We start from the raw sequence: 8,050 nt of genomic DNA on the forward strand, positions 1-8,050 counted from the left end.
TCACCTAAGAAAAGGTAATCTCCTAGAAGGAAGGGGCTGTTTCCTTTTGTCTTTCTATCTCCAGTACTCAACAAAATGCATTAGAGACACTAGGAGCTTAATAAATGTCTGTTGAATTTAATTTAACTAATCATTTCTCCAACACAAACAGAGTTGGACACTAATCTGGCTTATTGACTGGTGATGGGAATTAAAGCACTAAGTCGGAGAATCATGTGCTTATGGGCTCAGCCCAAAGGTCAGCTGTCTCCTTAAAAGTGGTTAAGTGGAGTTAATTGATGAGAACTGTGGTGAGATTTGACATCAGACCTTAATTATATCTTGAGAGGCAAGGAAAATGGAAAATGAAGGCTAATTCAATTGAACAGTTGATCACTAAGCAATAATCACAATATGAACTATATTTCAATTTCTCCTTAGTGCTACCTAGGTGGAAGATTGATATTAGCAATCAGAATTATGCTGCTGGTCTTAGGTTATTTTATTTTGCCCATGAGAAAGATTCCCTCCTCCCTTTCCTCTTACGTGTTTGTGCATGCATACACCATTGTGGGATCTTTTTCTTTTCAAAATGTAAAAAATAGTGGGGCTGCATTAACCGTTTTTCCTGTGCCTTGTTTGAACCCAACTGTGATAACTGGTCTGAGCAGCTGTATCCATGCTGGAAGTAACCAGTGTAAGATAATCAGAGAGACATTGTCAATCAAATTTTCTGATGTTAGAAACATGTCAAAGATGCTAATTATGAGATGTATCAAGGCAAATTAGGACCTACTTTTTCTCTCAACATTTATACAAGGTTTTCAGTCTGTTTAAGCCTTTTCATTCCACTTAATTTAGTCCATGAAAAACACACCGGTTGGGTGCTCTTTTCTCTTCAGCTTTGCTTACTTATAGATTTTTTTTTTTCCTATCACAGAAAAGCTATTTATTAGGTTAAGTCCTGAAGAGGCTTCTCAAATTTTACATGGAATTCAGAAAATTTTGCAACGATGCAAATATTAGTCTAGATGAAAGTTAATGAGAAGGGTTAACATTTCTCTTAGAGATGCGATCCCATTTGATCCTCACAGGAACGATGAGAAGGACTTAACTCAGTACTCAAATGGACCTGTAACCTCATGTAAGTGGGTATTCCCACCAATAAAACAAGTCCAAACCAATCCAAGCCTGCCAAGCTCATGTGACCCTTGCCTATGTCCTTCTATAACTTCACCATGGGAGAGTCAACCCAATGTTGACATCTGAGAACCATCTTTGCTTTCTTTTGATATCTTGTGAGCTGACCACTAGTCAACTCTTGCTTTTACCATACAACCACTTGTGCTAGGAGGTTCAAGGGCACACCAAGCTGAAGTGTCCAGATGCAACAAATGCTTGTCCTGGCACAAGTCAAGGGAGTTGTAAAATAATAGGTTAACATATTGATTCGGTTGGTGCTGTTTCTAGTTAGCTCTGACTCAGTTCTGGTTCAAATGATCTCTCTTATTTCCTTTTCTTCTATGGAGAATATATAGTTGACTATGGCTGGTGTCTTGTACAGGCCCATGTTATATAGGAGAGGCATCATATCTAAGACAATAGAGTGTCTCCTGAGCTAGCTGGTTTTATATATTCAAAGATCTACCAGATGATGATGATGATGATGATGGTGATGATGATGATGATAGCATTTATATATCACTTTAAGGTTTAAAAAGCATTTTAAAACATCTTACTTTGGTTTCACAATTATCTTGGGAACTAGGTACTATTAATATTTTCATTTTACAGGGTAGGTTAAGTGACTTGCTCAGGGCCACATGGGTAATAAGTGTCTGAGGTGGAATTTGAACTTGGATCTTCTTCTTGCAAATGAGGAAACTGAGTCTCAGAAAGGTTAAATGACTTAAAATGCCCCTGTTGACAACATTTTGTGGGTATCAGAGGTGGGATTCCAACAACCCAGGTTTCTCTGGCCCCCACCTCCAACACTCTTCATACTATACCAAACTGTGCCTAACTTTTTAGAAGAGTGGTCTTTATATCCTGGCTCTGTTATTTGCAACCTATGGGACATTAATCAAGTCACCTAACTTCTCTGGGTCTCAGTTTTCTCATCAATAAGATGAGCAGGTTGGGCGAGATGACTTTCCAATCCTAGAACTATGGTCATCTAATCTCTAAAGGCAGTTTTTGTAAGTATTTCTATCCTTCTTATATACATGATTCCTAGTACAAGATTACACAACTGAATTATAGTGGAACCTTGGCCTGAAACTAAGTCTTCTTACTCCAAGTCCACTATTCGTTCCCTTTGAAATAAACTACAGTTGACAGAAAGTGGGTGACAAAGCAAAAATATTAGAGCACAGTAAAGGGAAGGTATCTTTGAATCCCCAGTACTCAGCATAATATCTGATATGGTAGATACTTAATAATTGAGTAAATGGTTATAAATATTGATTGGTTGATTAATGTCCTAGTGATCTCTGAGTCTTCCTATTATCTGTTTCCTTTGTAAACATTGTCTGAAGAAACTGTTTTTAAATAAGAGTCTGCGGTCACACGAGGAGTCATGGAATGATGCCATGGTGGGGCATTGTATGATCCTATGGGGTATGAGATCAACTAATTAGAGGAATGGAAGATAAGTCACATCCCACCTTCCCCATGAAACCCTACTATGGATCTTCTTTCCAATATAACCATCCCTATCTATGTGTACCTCCCTAATCTCATCCACTCTACTCTCTCTTTCTTCTATGCAAACTCCCAAGCTTCCCTCTTCTGAACTAGGCATTAACCTATCAGGGAAGTTATAACCTGACTGCTATCCAGTCACCCACTGCACTAGTAGGTAAGCAAGTGCAGGAAGAATTCTACATAGCTCATTGGGGCTCCACAGTATTGTTCTCTTTGGATATTAATGATGGGCATCCTAAGACCTCTTTAATTCTCAGAAACAGCAAAAGCAATTCAGATTGAAAATTTTTTTTCATGATCTGAGAAATGAGAAAATGACAAGACCTTCCTTTAGAGAAGTTTCTATATTGTCCTTTAAAGGTGACTTGTTACAGTCTTTATCTCTTATTGCTGATTTGGTCGTTCAGGGTAGCTAAAATTCTGGTTTCACAGAAGCTGATTTGTGATACATATTAACCGACTAATTTAGAGATCCAAAGTGCTGTAGAAACTTCATTCCACCTACAGTGACATATTAACTTCACTTTGCTTTAAATGGTCAGTTTAAATGGGAAGCCCAATCTAGCTGAGTGGGGATTAATAGCACTTGCTTTAAAAATGGGCATTATTTAGTCAAGTCTGTAATTTAGTGTGATGTGTCTGCCAAAAAGCTAAGGAAATCTTAGGTTGTGTTAATGGAATTATAATTTCTAGGTCTCTTCACTAAAATCCTACTCCATTACCTCAACCTTAGGCAGAGGTGACCTCAGTTTCTCCATGGCTATGTCAACAAAGCATAAGCTGCCTGGCTGAACAGGCTTAGTTTGGGAGCAAGCACTGACAGGCAGTCAACCCAGGATCAGGCCCCTAAGTTCAGAAAGGCCCATCACAAAAAGACGGACCACTAGACAATTAATTTTGGATGCCCTAGACAAAAACATTTATACTTTTTTGGGGTGGCAGAGAATTGGAAATTGAGGAGATGTTCATTAATTGGGGAATGGCAGAACAAGTTGTATTATAATGAATTATTATAATTATAATGATTATAATGAATGTCAAAGGATGCTAATTATACAAGGATTATAATGAAGTACTATTTTGCTATACCAGGGGTGGGGAACCTGTGGCCTCAAGGCCACATGTGACCTTCTAGATCCTTGGGTGCAGCCTTTTGACTGAGTCCAAGTTTTACAGAACAAATCCTTTTATGAAGGGGATTTGTTCTGCGAAGTTTGGATCCAGTCAAAGGGCTGTTCTTGAGGACCTAGCAGGTCACATGTGGCCTACAGGTAGCAGGTTCCCCACCCTTGTATATAAAATGATCAGGGATGTGGTTACAGAAAAAAAATCTGGCAAGATCTAATAAACTGAGGCAAAGTGAAGTGAGAAGAACCAGGAGATCACTGCACACAGTAACAGTAAGGTTATCATGATGATCAGCTGTGAAAAACTTTGCTATTCTGATCAATACAATGATCCAAGACAATTCCAAAAGACTCATGTTTAAAAAAAATGATATTTACCTTCAGAGACAGAACTGATGAACTCTGATTGCAAACTGACATATTATTTTCTCATTTTATTCTTTTTTTTCTGCAATGTGGTTAATATGGAAATATGTTTTGCTTAATTTCACATGTATAATTGTGGGTGGGGAGGGGGTTGGAGGAAGGGAAAAAATTTGGAACTCAAAATTTAAAAAATATATATATGTATATTCTTAAAAAATTAATTGGGCACCTTGGGGTGCCCCAAAGGTTTTTTGTTTGTTTGTTGTTTTTTTTTTGGCTAGGCAATGGAGTTAAGTGACTTGCCCAGGGTCACACAGCTAGTAAGTATTATGTGTCTGAGGCCGGATTTGAACTCAGGTCCTCCTGACTCCAGGGCCAGTGCTCTATCCACTGCACCACCTAACTGCCCCCACCCCAAAGATTTTAATCTACTCTGAGGTCTAATTTAGATTTACTGGAGAAAGAACCCATATGGATGGAATCACAGGTCTTTTAAAGTATTTTAAGTAGATAGGTAGATAGATAGATAGATAGATAGATAGATATTTTTAAGTAGTAAGAGAGGGCTAGCTAGATCACTGGAAACCATATGACTGTTGTGCTGGTCAGAACACATCTGGAAGATTGTATTCATTTTTTGTTTACTTTTATTTTTTCCTTTATTTAGTATTTTATTTTTCCCCAGTTACATGTAAAAAACAATTTTAACATTCCTTTTTAAAACTTGAGTTCCAAAATCTCTCCCTTCCTCCCTCTCCAACTCCCCACATTGAGAAGGCAAGCAATTTGATATAGGTTATACATGTGCAGTCATGCAAAATGTATCTGTACTAGTCATGTTGTGAAAGACAGCATGGGAAAGAAAAAGATCGCAAGAAAAATAAAGTAAAAAAAACGTATGCTTCAATCTGTATTTGGACACTATCAGCTCTTTCTCTGGGGATGGATAGCATTTTTCATCATAAGTCCTTCAGAGTTGCCTTGGATTGTAGTATTGCTGAGAATAGCTAAGTCATTAACAGTTGATCATATTACAATATTGCTGTGACTTTGTACCCAGTACATTTCACTAAGCCATCAGCCCATGCAAGCATTTTCAGATTTTCCTGAGAGACTCCTGATCATAATTTTTTATAGTACAATAGTATTCTATCATTATCACATACCAGAACTTATTCAGCCATTCCCCAATTGATGGGCAACCCTTCCACTTCCAATTCTTTACCCACAGAAAAGAGCTACTATGAATACATTTGTACATATATGTCCTTTTCCTTTTTGATTTTTATCTCTTTGGGAATATAGACCTAGTAGTGGTATTGCTAAATCAAAGAGTATGCATGGTTTTATAGCCCTTTGGGCATAGTTCCAAATTGTTCTACTGAATGGTTGAATCAGTTCACAACTCCACCAACAGTGCATTAAAGTCTCATTTTTCCCACATCCCCTCCAACATTTGTCATTTTCCTTTTCTGTCCCTATTAGCCCATCTAATAGGTATGAGGTAGCACCTCAGAATTGTTTTAATTTGCACTTCTCCAATCAATAGTGAATTAGAGCATCTTTTCATATGGCTATAGATAAGTTTGATTACTTCATCGGAAAACTGATCATATCTTTTGATTAGTTATCAATTGGGAATAGCTCTTATTTTTATAAATTTGACTCAGTTCTCTATATGTTTGAGAAATGAGGCCTTTATCAGAGAAACTTGATTCTTTTTTTTCACAGTTACTATTGCTAACTGTATTTTCCTCCATCCTATCCCCCCAATTTATTCTATTCTCTCCTTTTACCCTCTCCCTCTGCAAAAGTATTTTGTTTTTGACTACCCCCCTCCTCTGATTTGTCACACCTTCTATCCTCCCCCTTTCTCTAATTCCCTTTCTCTCCTATTTTCCTGTAGGGTAAGTAAGATAGATTTCTATACTCAATTGAGTGCGTATGTTATTCCCTCTTTGAGCCAATTCTGATGACATTAAGGTCCACTCACTACCCCTCATCTTTTCCCTCTTCCCCTCCACTGTAAAAGCTTTTTCTTACTTCTTTTATGTAAGGGTGATTTACTTCATTCTACCTCTTTCTTTCTCTTTCTCCCAATACATTCCTCTCTTACCCCTTAATTTTTTTTTTAGATATCATCCCTTCATATTCAATTCACACTGTGCCCTCTGTCTATATATATACTCCTTCTAACTATCCTAATAATGAGAAAGATCTTATGAATTACAAATATCATCTTCTCATGTAGAAATATAAACAGTTCAACTTTAATAAGTCCTTTATGAATTCCCTGTTTACCTCTTCATGCTTCTCTTGAATCTTGTATTTGAAAGACAAATTTTCTATTCAGCTTTGGTCTTTTCATCAAGAATGCTTGAAGGACAAGTGGGTGGCACAGTGGATAGAGCACTAACCCTGGAGTCAGGAGGATCTGAGTTCAAATCCAGCCTCAGACCAAACACTTAATAGCTGTGTGACCCTGGGCAAGTCACCTAACCCCAATTGCCTGAAGGAAAAAAAAAGGAGAAGAATGCTTGAAAGTCCTCTATCTCATTGAATATCCACTTTTCACCCTGAAGGGTTATACTCAGCTTTGCTGGGTAGGTGATTCTTTATTATAATTCTAGCTCTTTTATCCCCCAGAACATCATATTCCAAGTACTTCAGTCCTTTAATGCAGAAGCTGCTAAATCTTGTGTTATCCTGGCTCTGACTCCACCACACTTGAATTGTTTCTTTCTGGCTGCTTGCAATATTTTTTCCTTGACCTGGGAACTCTGGGATTTAGTTATAATATTCCTGCCAGTTTTCATTTTGGGATCTCTTTCAGGAGGTGCTTGGTGGATTCTTTCAATTTCCATTTTACACTCTGGTTCTAGAATATCAGGGCAGTTTTCCATGATAATTTCTTGAAAGATGATGTCTAGGCTCTTTTTTTTGCCCCTGGCTTTCAGGTAGTCCAATAGTTTGTAAATTATCTCTCATGGATCTGTTTTTCAAGTCACTTGTTTTTCCAATCAGATATTTCACATTGTCTTCTATTTTTTCATTCTTTTAGTTTTGTTTTAGTGTTTATTTCCTCATGATTTCTTTAGCTTCCCTTTGCTCCATTCTAATTTTTTAATTAATTAATTAATTTATTTTTAGTTTTCAACATTCACTTCCACAAGATTTTGAGTTCCAAATTTTCTCCCCTTACCCCACCCCAAAATGACATGCATTCTGAATACCCTTTCCCCCAATCTGCCCTAGCTTCTATCACTGCCCTCTTCTCTCATCACCTTCCTTTTCTATTTGCCTGCAGGGCAGGATAGATCTCTATACCCCTTTGCCTGTATATCTTATTTCCCAGGTGCAGGTAAAAATTACTTTTAGCTTTTGTTTTTAAAACTTTGGAACTTAAACTTTTGGAACTTAAAAATTTGGAACTTGGAGTTCCAAATTCTCTCCCTTCCTCCCACCCTGCCTACCCTCATTGAGAAGGCAAGCAATTCAATATAGGTTATACATGTGTAGCCATGCAAAACACTTCCATAATAGTCATGTTGTGAAAGACTAACTATATTTCCCTCCATTCTATCCTGCCCCCTCATTTTTTCTATTCTCTCCTTTGACCCTGTCCCTTCTCAAAAGTGTTTACTTCTGATTACCTCCTCCCCAATCTGCTCTCCCTTCTATCATCTCCCCTTTTCTTATCCCCTTCCCTGCTAGTTTCCTGTAGAGTAAAATAGATTTCCATATCCAAGTGAATGTGTATGTTATTCCCTCCTTAAGCCAAATCCAATGAGAGTAAGATTCACTCATTCCCTCTCACCTTCTCCCTCTCCCCCTCCACTGTGAAAGCTTTTTCTTGCCTTTTATGTGAGATA

The sequence above is a fragment of the Vombatus ursinus genome, unplaced genomic scaffold (genome assembly GCF_900497805.2).
Source record: "Vombatus ursinus unplaced genomic scaffold, bare-nosed wombat genome assembly UNPS02014832.1, whole genome shotgun sequence".
NCBI classification, from domain to species: Eukaryota; Metazoa; Chordata; class Mammalia; order Diprotodontia; family Vombatidae; genus Vombatus; species Vombatus ursinus.